This window comes from Protopterus annectens, chromosome 9.part0, assembly GCF_019279795.1.
Source record: "Protopterus annectens isolate FY-2018-M chromosome 9.part0, PAN1.0, whole genome shotgun sequence".
Taxonomy (NCBI): Eukaryota; Metazoa; Chordata; order Ceratodontiformes; family Protopteridae; genus Protopterus; species Protopterus annectens.
The window spans coordinates 20,840,892-20,857,020 of NC_056743.1; the positions used below are offsets into that span (position 1 = coordinate 20,840,892).

Below are 16,129 nucleotides of genomic sequence, written 5' to 3' on the forward strand. Positions count from 1 at the left end.
GTAGCTCTGAGACTCTTTGTGCTGAAGTTATTGCTAGCAGGACAGTTTTCCATGATATAAATTGTAAATCGGCTGAAAAAGCTGGTTCGAAGGGCGGTAGTGTAAGTTTTTCCGAAACAAAATTGAGGTCCCAAGTTGGTGTTGGTGCTCTCCGGGGCGGTCTTATGTTCTTAGCCCCTCTGAGGTACTGTCTTAGTAATGGATGTGAAAATATAGGAGGATCCATGTTGTAATGAGCTGAAATAGCTGAAGTGTGGATCTTAATAGATGAAAAGGAAAGGCCTTTGTGCAACATCTCAGTTAAATATTGCAGAATCTGAGGAATATTTGGGACAAGAGGATTTTGGCTTTTAGCCTGGTTCCAAGCGCAGAATCTTTTCCATTTGTCTGAGTAGGTTTTCCTGGTGCTGGGTCTCCTGGCCTCCAGAATGACATCCATAACAGCTTTAGAGAGAAGTGTTGACTGGTTGTTTAGGTAATCTGCCATGCAGCCAGATTTAAAGTCTTGAGCTGGCTGTGTAGAATCTGATTGTTTTGCTGAGTCAGCAGGTGAAGAATTTGAGGTAAAATCCATGGTGGGCCTTGAGCTATATTCCTTAATATTGGATACCAGTGTTGACGTGGCCAGTTTGGAGCAATGAGTATCATTTGTGGCCTCTCTAATCTGGCTTTTAGCAGCACCTTTGTCAGAAGAGGCAGTGGAGGAAAGGCATACACTGTTAATGTTTTACAACTGAATGAGAGGGTGTCCACTTTCCAAGCTAGTGTGTGGTATGTCCTTGTGCAAGATTTTTGTAGTTGGTAGTTTTGGGGGGAGGCAAACAGATCTGTATCTGGGCTCCCCCATTTTTGAGAGTTATCATTGTGAATACTTGTGGATCTACTTTCCACTCGTGAGGATCCATGATATTTCAGCTTAGTTCGTCTGCCAATGTATTTTTCTTTCCTGGCAGGAATAGTGCTTGTAGTTGAACTTGGTAGGTCAGTGCTTTGTTCCACAAGGTCATTGCTTGCCTGCATAGGGGTTAAGAATGTGTGCCCCCTTGTTTATGTACCACATCACTGTGGTGTTGTCCGTCTTTATTAGAAGTTGTCCTGGATGTAGGAGATCCTTGAAAGCTGTTAGGGCATTTTGTACAGCTAGCATCTCTTTTTGATTGATGTGGAGATGCATTTGATCTGCAGACCATTTGCCCTGAATACACTGTCCTGCCATGTGTGCTCCCCAGGCGTAATCCGATGCATCTGTTATTGTTTGCCTGGCTGTGGGTAAGGTGAAAGGCTGACCCTTGTTGAGGTGACATGCCTGAGCCCACCATAGAAACTCCTGTTGAAGGCAGGGAATGAGTGGTATTATTGTTTCCAAGCTGTGGCTGTGTTGAGTCCATACGCTTTTCAGGTACCACTGTAATTTCCTCATATGCAGTTTTGCATATGGTATTAGTAGTATGCAAGATGCCATGAATCCCAAGGCCTGCAGAATTTTTCTTGCAGGGAGTTGGGTCTTTCTTGCCATCATTTTGAAGTATTGAGTCAGTTATCCTTGCTTGTCTGGCGTGAGATAAGCCATCTGGGCCGTTGTATTTAAGCTGGCACCCAGGAATATTATGTCTTGTGAGGGCAATAGTTTTGACTTCTTTTCGTTTACTGTGTACCCTAGGCAACTTAGTAGTTTTTTTACAAACGTCAGCTGTTTTAAAAGAATGTCCTTGCTTTCTGCTTGAATAAGGCAGTCATCCAGGTATGGATATATTTGAATTCCTCTGTCTGCAGTATGCAATTACTGGTGCCAGGCATTTTGTGAAGACCCTGGGCACAGTAGATAAGCCAAAGGGCAGTGCAGAGGATTGGCAATGAGTTGAACCTGCTATAAATCAGAGGTATCTTCTGCAATTTTGTCTGATAGGGACATGCAGGTATGCCTCCTTGAGGTCCAACATTACTAGCCAAGCCTTCTTGCCCAGCATGGGAAGAAGTTGCTGTAGTGTGAGCATCTTGAATTTGGGTACTTCCAGGTATGTGTTTAGAATTGAAAGGTCCAGAATGGGTCTCCAGGCTTTGTCCTTTAGGGGAACCAGAAAGTCTCGAGTAAAATCCTTGTCCTTGCTCCTGTGTAGGAACCTGTTGAATGGCTCTCACGTCCATGAGTGCTGTAATTTGTCTTTGAGCCTCCGCCCATTGATTTGGTGGCAGGTTTGGCATTCCTTTTATCCTTGGCAAAGTGTGAAAGTGGAACCTGTATCATTGAGATACAATATTTAGGACCCATTTGTCTTTTGAGATGATGTGCCAATTGTCTGCAAAAAGGGCAAGTTTTCCTCCCAAGGGAGCTGCCAAGAGGGAGTTGCTTGGCAGTCTGAGGTTTAAGACCTGTCTTCTCCTCCTTTCTGGGTTGTGGCACCCCATTGTCGTGGCTTGTAAGAGCCTTGTGGCTGACCTCTGCCCCTTGGGCATCTGTATTTGCCCCTCTGTGGTCTGTCAGAAGTTGGAAAGGACCAGTTTTTGGTTGGCCAATTTCTGCTGAAACGAGGGGGTTGGACCTGTAAAAAAATCCTTGACAGTCTGCATAGATTTTGCCTTATCCTCCATTTTCTTTAAAACCTCTTCTGCTTTCACACCAAATAAAACATCCTGCTGTAAAGGTGAATCCAATAACCTTGCTTTAACATGATCAGGTAAAGTTTGTTCTTTTAACCAAACATGCCTACAAATGACAGACCCTGTTACTGCTGCTCTACAAGAAGCTTCCAATGAATCAAATCCACATTGCAAAGTATGTTTTCCCACTTGTTCTGTTGCATGCAACAAATGTTGCATTTCCTTGTAATCAAGCTGCTCTGTATGTGTAATCATTTTTTGTTTTAATTGAGACATCAAATATGGTTAATATTTCAGCATGTGAAACTGGCAATTTAAGGCCCTCGTAGCCAGAGTAGCTGAGGTATATACTTTCTTTCCCCATTTGTCTAGTGCTCTAGAATCCCTTTCAGAGGGTACAGGATTTTTAGCAATAGAGGCCTTAACTCCTTTGGGACCCTGGGAAATGGTTTCTGGGTCAGCAACAGGGCTTTTATATAGGAATTTGAGAGTCAGGGACTCTGTAGTATCTGTCTAGTTTGGCTGGTGCAGGAGGTAATGAATCTGGGTTAAGGCTAGATTCTGAATAAACATCATCCACAATGTCTAACACAGGTGGAATAGCAAGGGGTCTGTGCTGGGGTAGTAAAAGGAACTCTCTGAGTTTTTTCTTAGAATCAGAGTAATCCTGGCCTTCCCAGTGGAAATGTTCCCTCATGGTATGTAAAGTTTCCCCAAAAGAGAGTAGTCTTCTAGGGGAGATGCTGAAGGAATAGACTCTTCAGAATCAGTCTTCATAAGGGGGAAAAAAAGAGTATTCCTGTTCCTCAGAAGAGTCTGAGGAAACGGAAACCTGGTCAGACGAAGCGTAGTCCTCCTCCTGTCTAGGCCTTTCGTCAGGAGGGGGATGGGAACCCCTGATTAGGGTAACTAAGTTTTCAGCCATCTTAAGCATCTGTTTCTTAGGCATGGGGCCTTGTACTGGAGATTGCTGTACAGGCTTACTTACTTTTAAAGGAGTTTTCAGCTTTGCATAGGATTTAACAGTAAGTGTAGTCTGTCTGAAGACACCTTCAGCAACTGAAGGCCTTCCATCTACATCGGAATCCCCTTCAGCCATGGAGTCGTAAGGGCCCAAAGATAAAGTCTCTGGAGGCCAGCAATCTCCGCTTGGGCGTCTGATGCAGCCTGGGGTTCTAAATCAGCGGTAGTCAGGGGCTGCGTAGGCGCCTCATTGAAAAACGGAGAACCGGCGACTGGCCCAGCAGAGGCCTCTGTGTCTGGTTTGGGTCTCCGCTGCCTGTCCTTATCTTTGTGCTTTTTATGCATCCCGGTCGTCGGTTGCTCCAACGGCAAGGTGTAATTAAATTTTCTACCAAAATAATGTCGGGTGAAATCAAACCGACGTTTAATAGCTCGTTTGTTAAACCTAGCACAAAACAGACAACCTGAGACATCGTGGTCTGGGCCTAAGCAAGGAATACAATAAGAATGAAAATCCTTATGAGAGGAGATATTTGCTTCCCACAAGAAATGCAATTAACTTTTTCTAACATCGGTCTGAGGCAAGAAAAGGTTCCCCAACGGGGTACTTAGCTTTATTGAAGACTTCGGTCTGAAATTCGATTTGAAAATTTCAGGAGTCGGCCGACCGGCACTTGAGAACTGCTTCTGCTTCGGGCACCGTGTGGCAAGAAAGACTGAAGGTGGTCTCTTAAACCCCTGTCGCACTGACGTCAGGGAAGAAGCGACCGCAACAGACGCCGGACCAAGACTTTGGAACTCAGGCTGGCTGCGGGACCGCCTGACGGCAGATAACCCAAGTGTGATGACTGCAACAGTGTAACACGATGATCATTCCATGCAAGTTATCCATAACCTCGCCTTCATTCTTGCTGGCTGGGTTCGGAACAGACCATCAGTTCAGACTCGGCCTAATACTAAAGCTCGAGAGCTTCCACTGCCTCTATAGGCTATAACCTATCCCATCATGCTTAGGGAAGATAACCCAGATCTTGTTTGCAGCAACACCACATCGGAATTTTATATACCAAAAAACTCAAAGATAACTGCTATACCATATGCCTTAAGAGGCAGAAGGAAAGCAGAGAACACACTCTGCAACCAATTACCATTTCTTCTCAATCCTCCAAGACAGGAGGTTGGGGGACGAAGGGTGGGACACAAGAACGAAAGCAAGATTATGGACAACAAACATGGAACGTTAGGGCGAGTACATAACTTAATGTTACGTTGTTCTATCTTGCCTTCATTCTTGCTGGTTGGCACAGCGTCCCTAGCACCTTCTTTCTTGGGTGGCTCAAGGGAATAAACCCTCAAGAATAGTGGAACCAAAGGAAGCCCTGTTCTGGGAGGCCACGTCTACTTTGTAATGAATGATAAAGGTATGGGGTTTGACCCATGTGACTGCAGTGCAGACTGAATCCATAGGTAATCTGGCCTGAAAGGCAGTGGAGGTTTAACATGGCTCGTTGAGTGACCTCTAATCTTTCCTGGCAGTTGTCTATGTTGAGAATTATATGCGTGGATAACAGTGTCAAGCAAGCCATTTTGACAATGTAATTTATGATATTGGAGCACCTTTTCTGTTATCCGAGAAGGAGATGAATAACTGGTTGGACTTTCTAATCTCCTTCGTTCTATGCAAATAGAAGCGCATCTGTGTACATCCAACTGGTGTACGGAATATTCTGCCTTGTTGCCATAACTTACAAAGAAAACAGGCAGGTCAATGGATTAATTTAAATTGGTTTCAGAACAAAACTTTAGGAAGAATGAAGGATTTGTTCTGAGAGAGAGAGACAGTCTTTGGGAGAAAAAAGTAGGGAGGGTGTATGGACAGAGCTTGCAGTTCCTAAACCCTCCTAGCTGAAGTAATGGCTACCAGAATGGCTGTTTTCCATGTTAGAAATTTTAGTTGGCAAGAGGAAGCTGGGTTCGTATGGTGGGAGAATCAGCGTAGCCTGTAACAAATTAAGGTCCCAAGGAGGTGGTGGTTCTCTTACTGGAGGCCTTAGTAAAAATGTACCTGTAAGGAAGGCGTTGCACAATCTGAGACATTTTTGATCCCATGTCTCCTATGTGGTAGTTAGACATGGCGGCTAAATTGCACTCTTATGGTACCAGCTACTGCGCCTTCATTAAAAATTTCTGTTAATAACTGTAAAATTGTACTTACAAGGACTGCAAAGGTATCTATGTGATTCTTGGAAGCCCAACAAGAAAATCTTTTCTATTTGCTAGCATAAAGCTTTGTAGTGGTTACCTTACGAGTTGAAACTAGAGTAAGTCTCACTGCAGGGGATATGTTTGGAAGCCTGGCTAAGAGTGGAAGTGGAGCAACCAAGCTGTCAGTTTGAGGGTCTGGACAGAGGGATGGAGCGTCCCTGACTTATTCCTCAAAAGATCTGGTACTGGGTCTAGAATCCACAGCTCTTCTTGGAAATGGGGTCACGGGAAAGCAAACCAGATCAGATGAGGCCAGTATGGAGCGATGAGTATTAAACTGCAATTCAATGAGTGGGCTTTCTTTAAAACTTTGGGGATTAAAGGGAATGAGGGAAAGGCATAAAGGAGTCCTGGGGTCCCAATCGTGAACAAGTGCATTCCTTGGGGACTCCCCTGGCGGGGGAATTAGCACAAAGTAGCTGCTGCATTTGGTGTTTCTGGACGCGGCAAACAGGTTGCAGCAAGGCTGGCCCACTTGTGAAAAAAATCTGCTTCGCAAGCTCCTGTTTTAGGGATCACTCGTGAGGCATGAGGATTGCTCTGCTCAATTTGTCCAGTATCACGCTGGATTTCCCCAGAATATGTGCTGCAATCAGAAAACATTAAGTGAAGACGGACCACTGCCATACTCTGAGCCTCTCAATACAGGTGGTCGGATCTGGTTCAGCCTTGTTTGTTGATATACCACACCACTGACATGCCTGTCTGTATTGCACTCGTGCCTAGTGGAAGAGTTCTAGAACGCCTCCAATGCCAGAAGCACCGCTCTCATCTCCAGAACATATACGTGCATGTGGTATTAGTGTTCCTGCCAAGTTCATTGGACAGCCTTTCCCTGATAATGCCCCCCCCCCAACCTATCTGGGAAGCTTCCGTGGTCACTGTGGCTACTGGCTGGGGGAAAATGAACGTCCTGCCTAGAGTTATCTGCGTGGAGCAAAACCAACAATGCAGGTCCTTTTTGCAGGAGTCTAATGTTGATCTTGTGGGACATGGGTAACTCCTGCATGGACCATTGAGCTAAGAGGTGCTACTTCAGGGCCTTCATATGAAGATGTGCCAGAAGTACTAATGTTACAGCAGCTGCTATAGTGCCCAAAACCTTTACAGCCAACCATGCTTGTACTGTCTTTTTTTGAGATTAAGATGGACATGACACCATATCTACTGTGTTTAAGTCTGCTCCTATAAACATAATATGCTGTGATGGCAACAAAGCAGATTGAGATTTATGGTAATGCCCAGTTCCAAGCAAAGGTGAACAGTGGTGTCTCTTGCCTTGAATAGTAAATGCTCGGTATTGGCAGTCAGGAGCCAGTCGTCTAAGTATGGAAACACCTGGAATCCTAGACGCTGCAAGTGAGCCATGACTACTGACATGCATTTGGTAAACACCCTGGGGGCTGTATTGAGTCCAAAGGACAGAGCTAAGAATTGGTAATGACTGGCTCCGAACCAGAAGTGTTGATGTCTCCTGGATCACCTGTCCATTTTTATATGGTAGTATGCATCCTGGAGATCTACTGAGCACATCCAATTGTCTTTCCCCAAAAAGGAGAGCATACACTGCAGTGTCACCATCTGGAACTTTGATTGTTATGGACTTGTTCATCCTGCTGAGATTCAAGATGGGTCTTAGGTTCATAGATTAGTACTAAGCTAACCACCCTTGTGAGGCATTTTAAGCCTAGCCAATTATCCCTTGAGAGACTCAAACCCTACAGCTTGTGGTTTGTAAGGCAAACACCTTAACCATTAGGCCACCCTCCCAGTCCCTTTTTTTTTTTTTTTTTTTGTGGAACTAAAAAGGACCTTGAATAAGTTCCGGGTCCGGTTTGGTCTGTGAACATTACTGGATGACTATCGCAGCAACTTTTGTATCCCTAGAGTTGCTTGATCCCTTTGACCGAGTGAAATATCTGGTAATGATCCTGTGTTTGGTGGTGGGGTGAAGAAGAGTATGCTGTATCCCCTGGATACTGACTGTACCCATTTGTCGAGTGATATTTAGCCAGGCCTTTGGGTACAGTGAAAATCTGCCCACGACTGCCTCCAAAGGTGGACAGGCGGACCTCCTTTCAGGAGCACTGGAAGGGTCTGTCAGAGAACGCGTCACCCTGGTTTTGTGGACCCCTTCTGCCACGTGGTCAGCATCTTCCATTATTTCCCCCTATGCCTCTGGGGGAAGTTTCACCATGTGCATCTGGTGAAGCTCTAAGATTTGCAGAACCACATTTTTCCACCCTTCTGGCTTTTGGACCAAGGCCAGGGAGGGAGGGAAAAACGTACTCCCACACAGACAGTTTTGCCTTCTTGTTCGCACCTGGTCCGAGTCTCTAACCTTTGCCCCCAACAGGGACGAGCAGTTAAAAGGAGCATTAGTGATGGAAGACTAAGGGCTCAGCGAACTTGCTAAGGCATATCCAGGAATGCCTCCTCAGAGCAATTCCTGTACCAGCCACCCTACTTGCACCATCGCATGCCTAAGAAATGAGCTGCATAGAGGAGTTGACTACTGAATTTAAGGTAGCAAACTAGGCGGCCACCTTGTCTGGATCCCCTCCAGCTAGGAAACCTTGAGTGCATCATCTAGCTCCTTTAGGAGATCCCTCTGAAGTCTGGTGAAATGGAATAATTCAGGAATGTGTGTGAAAGCCACTGACAAAAAGGTTCACTTCCCATACCTGTCCATCGTTCAAGACTCCTTATTCGGTGGATGGACAGATGAAGCTATCAGTATGGTAGTGCTCCCGGCCTAGACAAAAGATGCAATGGTTGTGCTTATCTTTATGCGGTATCTAGTGCCCGCATCAGCATTTACCCTTCTTAGCTGACATCAGCCAACACAGCAAACCAAGCTCAAGCAAATAAAGGCTAAAATCCCCAACGGGGTACTTGGCTTTAGAAGTAGAGTAGAGGAGCAAAGCAATCGATGGGGTGTCTTCTGCAGCTGAAAAGTTCTGGGGTCTGTGCGAGCAGACCTCACATTTAAAGGTTCCTGGTTTATGGCCTTGTGTGTGACATCCCACAAACCTGCACCAGCCAGGCTTAAGCTTTTGTATAGGAGCCGTTTGGGTCGCCTGAGGCAGGAAATCCCTCACTAAAAATACTGCAACATAGGAACAGAAGGACATTGTGGTAATCTTTATGTGGTACCTGCCTTCCATACTGACTTGTCCTTCCTAGCTAACATGCAACCAAAACCACAACAGTAGCACAAGAAAAAACCCCAACAGAGCACTTATCTGGATTGGAATTTCTAACGTCGCTGACAAGCAACTGACTAAAGAAGACGTTCTGACTGGCAGCAGAAGAGTTCTGAGGATGGCTGTGTGCCATCTGCTTTATATCAAATATCACTTTATGACCACAAGACAATGTCACATGTACCCCTACAGCAGCTTTAGACTTTTGTATAATGGCTGGTTGTACGAGTCAGCCAGCAGCAGACCCCGTCATGTTATGAATTCTGCAACATATGAATAGGACATCACCTTTCTCTTCACAAAAAGTGAATGTACTCCCAACTGGGTACTTCACTGTCTAGCACTGGTGAAGCACTGCCTAGGTCTTGGGAAAACTAGTCACCAAAATCACTAGGCCTGCAGAAGAGAGCACACTTAAAAGTTCTGAAGCTTTGGCTCACTCATCACTGAATTTATACTGCTCTCATTAAGCTGTACAATGACTAGGGCCACAGGAAAGTGCCATAAAGTTTTGGAAGCTGTATAGCTGGTCCGATCTGTCAGTATGCCCCACGTAGCTTAAGCTACTATAAACATCTCATAATGAACATACAGAATTGAAAAGCAGGGGAGGAACATATAAAAAACCTTGGACCCAGTAAAGCATCACACATCTGAATGAATACAAGGCAAAACATACTGAACTACTCACCATCAGGGCTATAAAAAAATGCCAGAGCTTTAGTTAAATAAAAGTTTAAACGTGGCTTATGTTGGGAGTGGTTCCAAAAGGGATTTTATAGTATTAAGACTGCCCATCCATTAAAAAGGCAGAGCAAGGAATAGTTAAAGAACTATGGGCCTAAGCATTATTTCAGTGATGATAAAATCAAAAAGTTATTTGCTTTAAATAACAGACCGTTTAAAGAACTTCATAATTGATTCAAGGAAAATAAATTTGATAAATCTGGCCGAAGAAAGCAACAAGTTAACAAGCACCCTGAAAGACAATGTAATGCTTCATTCCCATCTAGACTCTAAAGACTTAAGAGTTCCAGGTCACATTTTTTGCAAAAAGACAAAGTAAAATGAGGAATGGTGGGGGATAATGGACCTATAATGTGGTTACATTAAGCAAGATTTTTCAACATCGCTGAGTTAAAATCACCAGACACTCGCACACGAGTTACAGCTTGGTTCAGATTTGTTCGTTGCCATACAACATGTCGCAGAAAGTGGAGTTTCCAGATGACAAAGGTGGTGGAAATCTGTCCTAGGTCGAGGGAACAGTCTAAAGAAAGGGACCCAAGAAAAGTGGACAATCCAGAAGTAGCAACTTCACTTCAAACATTAAAGAGCACAAAGATGCATCAGTCGAACTAAACACTGGTCAAAATCCCAGTGAAGACAAATGTCAAGGAGGGGAGCAGGAATTTATTAAAGAAATGCATTCAAACATTCGCACAGGGTGTACAAGCAAACTAATAACAGAGATGCACAAAATTACCCAATAGACATACATTCTTTACTAGGTGTTAGTTACAGGTCACAAATTAAGAGTATCAATCAATTCTAGAGACCTAGTAAAGAACAGTGACAATGCCAGAATAAGGTATACAGAGTAATCGTTAAGCAAAACAGAATGGAAAATACGGCAAAAGTAACAGATGCACATTTTTGAAGTAGACAAAGGACATGAGTAGCCTGACTGACAAACCCAGTTTATGAAAATTACTATGGGGGGGCAAAATTTTCCATGCATGACTATTCTGACACTCCTACAGCAACAGTAATGAAGTGTGAGAAAGTACAGTTGTGTATACCTACCATAAAAGTAGATGTTAGAGTGTCTTCACTGTTGCAGTCATAACTGTAGGGTACTCCTGCCGGCAGGCAGCCCGAGGTCGGCCAGAATATCAAAGTCTGGGTCCGGCGTCGGCTGTTCCAGCTAGAACCCTGACGTCAGAGCGCACGGGTATAAGGCTGACAGCAGACGCCATCTTCTCCAGCCTTTCTTGCCCCTGATGTCAGAAGCCCCCATAAAAACAAAAGGTGTCCCAAAGGAGACACAAATACACCAGAAAGGTAGTGGAAAAGGAAACACAGAAGCAAATAGAAACAAGAGGGGTCTGGAGGGAAGGAAACACCGACTGCAACAGTGAAGACACTAACATCTACATTTATGGTAGGTATACACAACTGTACTATGTTCTTCGTGTTTCACTGTTGCAGTCATAACTGTAGGGTAGAATCCCAAAGCAGAGGATACGGGTGGAGGTTATGAAGAAGGAGCAGCTAGAAGACCCTGCAAGACAGCAGAGGCAAAGCCTGCCCTAGACAGAGTACAAAGGGAGATTATAGTGCTTGGAAAAAGTATGCACAGAACTCCAAGTGGCAGCCTCCAGAATGTCCTTGGTAGGAACTCCTCTGAGAAAGGCTGCTGAAGTGGCAGCTGCTCTAGTAGAATGAGTCCTGATGTTACCTGGAATCTGTTTTCCATAAAAAGAGTAACAATATATTATTCCATGAGCAATCCATTTGGAAATAGTTTGTTTAGAAATGGCTTTACCTAGAGAACTGGAAGCAAAAGAAATAAGCAATTGATCTGATTTTCTGAAACTTTTAGTTTTGTCCAGGTAAAAACGTAGTTGCCTGTGTACGTCCAATGAATGCAAAATCCTTTCCCCCTTATTTTGGGGGTTTTGGGAAAAAAGTAGGTAGGTGGATAGTCTGATTTAGAGCCACTCTAGAAACTACCTTAGGCATAAAAGTAGGACTGGTCCTCAAGGAAACTCTGTCCTGATGGAAGATGAGGTATGGTTCCACGTCCATGAGGGCTTGTAGCTCGGATACCCTTCTGGCAGAAGTCAAGGCCAACAAGACAGCTGTCTTCCAGGATAAGAACTTAATGTCCGCAGAAGCAGCAGGCTCAAAAGGAGGCAAAGTAAGCTTTTCCAAGACATAGTTGAGATCCCAAGGAGGGACAGGAGGAGTTCTAGGAGGATTTAAATTCTTAGCTCCTCTCAGAAATTGCCTAACCAACCGGTGGGAAAAAATGGGAGGATCACAAATGAAATGAGCCGAAATAGCAGAAGCATGAATTTTAATGGAAGAAAAAGAAAGACCTTTAATCAAAAGGTCTGAGAGATAAAGAAGAATAGATGAAATATCGGGCATTAAAAGGATCAGAGCCACGATCATGCATCCAAATACAAAATCTTTTCCATTTAGCAGCATAAGACTTCCTTGTACTAGGACGCCTAGCTTCCAAAAGAACATCCAAAACCTGTTTAGGAAGAGAAGAAGGAATCAATTGCCTTTGATGAGCCAAGCTGCCAGGCAGAGAGTCTTGATTTGAGAGTGAAACACCTGACCCTGATGCTGGGACAGTAGAGAATGGGTCAGAGGAAGACTCCAAGGAGGTTCCAAGCAAAGGTGCAGTAGAGTAGGGTACCAAAACTGACGAGGCCATTTTGGAGCTATTAAAATGATCAGTCTGGGTTTGTCTAGCTTTATCTTTAGCAATACCCGAGGCAGAAGAGGAAGAGGAGGGAAGGCATAGCCCGAAAGATTCCTCCAGCTGAAGGACAGGGCATCCACTTTCCAAGCTGTCTTGTGGAAGGCCCTGGTGCAAAAGAGAGGCAACTGATGGTTGAGATGGGACGCAAGCAGATCTGAGGACAGCCCCAAACTGCAGTTATCTTGCTGAATACGTTGGGGTCTAACATCCATTCGTGAGGATCCAAAATGTTTCTGCTTAGGCTGTCTGCCAAGAGATTTTGTTTTCCAGGAATGAACTGTGCCTGAAGATCCAGATTCAAATTTAGGGCTGTGTCCCATAAGGTCATGGCAAGTCTGCATAGGGGGTAAGAGTGAGAGCCCCCTTGCTTGTTGATGTACCACATGACCGTGGTATTGTCTGTTCGAATTAGCAGAGGTCCTGGCTTCAAAAGAGTCTGGAAGGCTAGAAGCACATTTTGGACTGCTAAAATTTCTTTCAAGTTGATGTGCCATAGGAGGTGTTTGTCCAAGAACCCTGTTGGCATTTGTCTAGAAAATGAGCTCCCCATGCATAATCCGAGGCGTCCGTGGTTATGATCTGAGAAGGTTGAGGTAGACGAAAGGGCTTGCCTTTGTTCAAAGCACACGCCCTGGACCACCAAAGGAATTCCTTCTGGAGGCAGGGAATCAGTGGAATCATTGTATCCAGACTGTGGCAATGTTGAGACCATACACTCTTTAGGTACCATTGAAGTTTCCTCATGTGAAGCCTCGCATTGGGAATCAACAGGATGCAAGAGGCCATGTAGCCCAGAGCCTGCAGGAATTTCCTTGCAGTGAGCTGAGTCAATGCTGCCAAGGTCTTGAAAATTGAAGCCAGCTGTAACTGTTTTTCTGGAGTAAGGAAGGCCTTCTGTAAACTTGTGTCCAAAAGAGCTCCCAAGAAGGTCATTCGTTGAGAAGGAATCAAATGTGACTTTTTTGTGTTCACTGAGAATCCCAGTAGTAGGAGAAGACGTTGAACAAAATGCAGGTGTTGAAGTAAAAGGTCTTTGCTGTCTGCCTGAATTAGACAGTAGTCCAGTTAGGGGTAAATCTGAATTCCCTGAAGTCTGCAGTAAGCTACTACTGGAGCCAGGCATTTGGTAAAAACTCTGGGCGCAGTAGACAAGCCAAATGGCAGTACAGAGAATTGGAAGCGTCTCGAGCCTGCTTTGAATCTGAGGTACTTTCTGCATTGAAGCCTTATGGGGACATGTAAGTAAACCTCTTAAGTCCAATGTTACCATCCAAGCATCTTGTGAGAGCATTGGAAGAAGTTGAAGTGTCAGCATTCTGAATTTTGGAATTTCCAAAAAGGTGTTTAATATTGAGAGGTCCAGAATAGGTCTCCAGGAGTGTTGTTTTCTTGGGACCAGAAAAAGTCTTGAGTAAAAACCTTTCCCCACCTCTAAAGGTGGAACAGGTTCTATGGCTCTTAAGGCTAATAAAGCGTCCACTTGATTTAAGGCCTCTGTCCATTGATGTTTTGGCAGATCTGGCCAGCCGGAAGGCCTTGGCAGAGTGTGAAAGTGGAATCTGTAACCTTTCAAAATCACGTCTAACACCCATTTGTCCTGAGTAATGAGAGTCCAATTTTGGTAAAAAGAGAGAAAGTTTTCCTCCGAGAGGGGCATCCAGGAAAGGAGGACCTGAAGCCCAACAGAGGGAGTCATTGAGTCTGCTTTCTTTGGGTTTGAGATCTGTCTTCTCCCCTTCTAGGTGAAGAAGCAGTCCACTGTCTAGATCTGTAAGAGGCCTGAGCCTGAGACCGACCTCTGGAGTCGTCTTTATCTTCCCCTTTGAGGCCTGTCAGAGGTGGGAAAAGACCAATTTTTGGAGGGCCAATTTCTGGAAAATCTAGGAGGCTGTACTTGCAAGAAATCTTTTACAGTCTGCATAGACTTGGCTTTTTCTTCCATCTTTTTAATAACCTCCTCAGCCTTAGACCCAAATAAGACATCATGCTGAACAGGGGCATCTAGCTGGCAAATTAAAGCTCTAATAGAAAGGGTAGCTGAAGTACAAACCTTTTTGTCCCACCTATCCAAGGTACGAGAATCCTTTTCAGAGGGTATACGATTCTTAGATGAGGCGGCCTTAGCAGCCTTGGAACCCTGCAAAATAGTTTCAGGATCAGCCGAAGGGTTCTTGAATAACAATTGATGGGAATCAGGGACCCTGTAAAATCTATCAGGCTTAGAAGGAGCAGGCGGCATGGAATCAGGATTCAAGTTAGCTTCAGAGAAGGCATCATCCACAATGTCAAGTACAGGAGGAATAGCTAAAGGCCTGTGCTGAGGGAGAAGAAATTCCCTGAGTCTCTTTTTGGAAGCAGAATAATCCTGACCTTCCCAATGAAAATGCTCCCTCATCTCATGCAAGGTCTCCCCAAAAGAAAAATCTTCAGTGGGAGAGGCAGAGGGAACAGAATCCTCTGCATCCGAATCCTCATAAGGAGGAAAGGAGTAATCCTGATCAGAGGAAGAAACAGAAGATACAGAAGCCTGATCAGAGGAATCATAAGGGATATCCTGTCTAGGCCTATTCTCAGGAGGAGGGTGAGAGCCCCTAATCATAGTTAATAAATCCTCAGCCATCCGAAGTAATTGCTTCAGAGTCTTAGGAGCTGAATCCGAAGCTTGAGCAGAAAGTCTGGGTTTAACAGGAGTCTGACTTGGCTTTTGCCTTTGTGGAAATAGTAATGTGTGAAGGCCTGAAGACCCCCTCAGAAGCCGGTACCTGCACAGCGGTTCCGGACCCATCTGAAGGAGCGACGTCCGAAGGTCCTGCAGCAGACAAATTACTGGGCCTAGTTGGCTCACCATGTGAGCCCGTGTCGGCCATCGGTTCTGAAGTGGCGGACGACAGGGGCTGCAAAAGCGCCTCACTGACTACCGCCGAACCCGAAGCTGGCTCCGGCTGCAAAGTATCCTGTTTGGACCTCGGAGGCCTGTCCTTGTCTTTGCGCTTCTTTTGTAATCCGGTAGTCTGTAAAGTATCCGACGACATCCTATAATTAAATAGTCTACTGAAGTAATTCAAGGCCCAATCGTACCTACGCTTGATAGCGCGAGAATTAAACCTGGCACAGAACCGACAAGAAACGTCGTGGTCAGGGCCTAAGCAAGGTAGACAGTAAAAGTGGAAATCTTTATGAGGTATTTGTTTTCCACACGATACACAATTATTAACTTTTTCTGACATCGGAGGAGCAAGAAAAAGGTTTCCCCAACGGGGTACTTAGCTTTGAGAAGAGAAGTAGAAAACGTCTGACCGACGACAATCACACCACGTTGTCTTGAAAACGCCAACCAACAACTAGCGAACTGCTTTGTACCGCATGGCAAGAAAGACTGGAGAAGATGGCGTCGGCTGTCAGCCTTATACCAGTGCGCTCTGACGTCAGGGTTCTAGCTGAACAGCCGACGCCAGACCCAGACTTTGATATTCTGGCCGACCTCGGGCTGCCTGCCGGCGGGAGTACCCTACAGTTATGACTGCAACAGTGAAACACGAAGAACATCAGCAAGTTTATGCCACCTGCAACACTCTGATCAAAACAGACTTCTACAAGC

At 44.9% G+C, this 16,129-nt stretch overlaps 1 protein-coding gene across 1 annotated transcript in view; it reads right to left on the reverse strand.

The window, feature by feature from the left end:
- The window catches only part of CKAP5 (cytoskeleton associated protein 5), a 4,315,141-nt gene that overhangs the window by 4,070,247 nt on the left and 228,765 nt on the right, over positions 1-16,129 (reverse strand). The gene's annotated exons all lie outside the window — the stretch shown is intronic.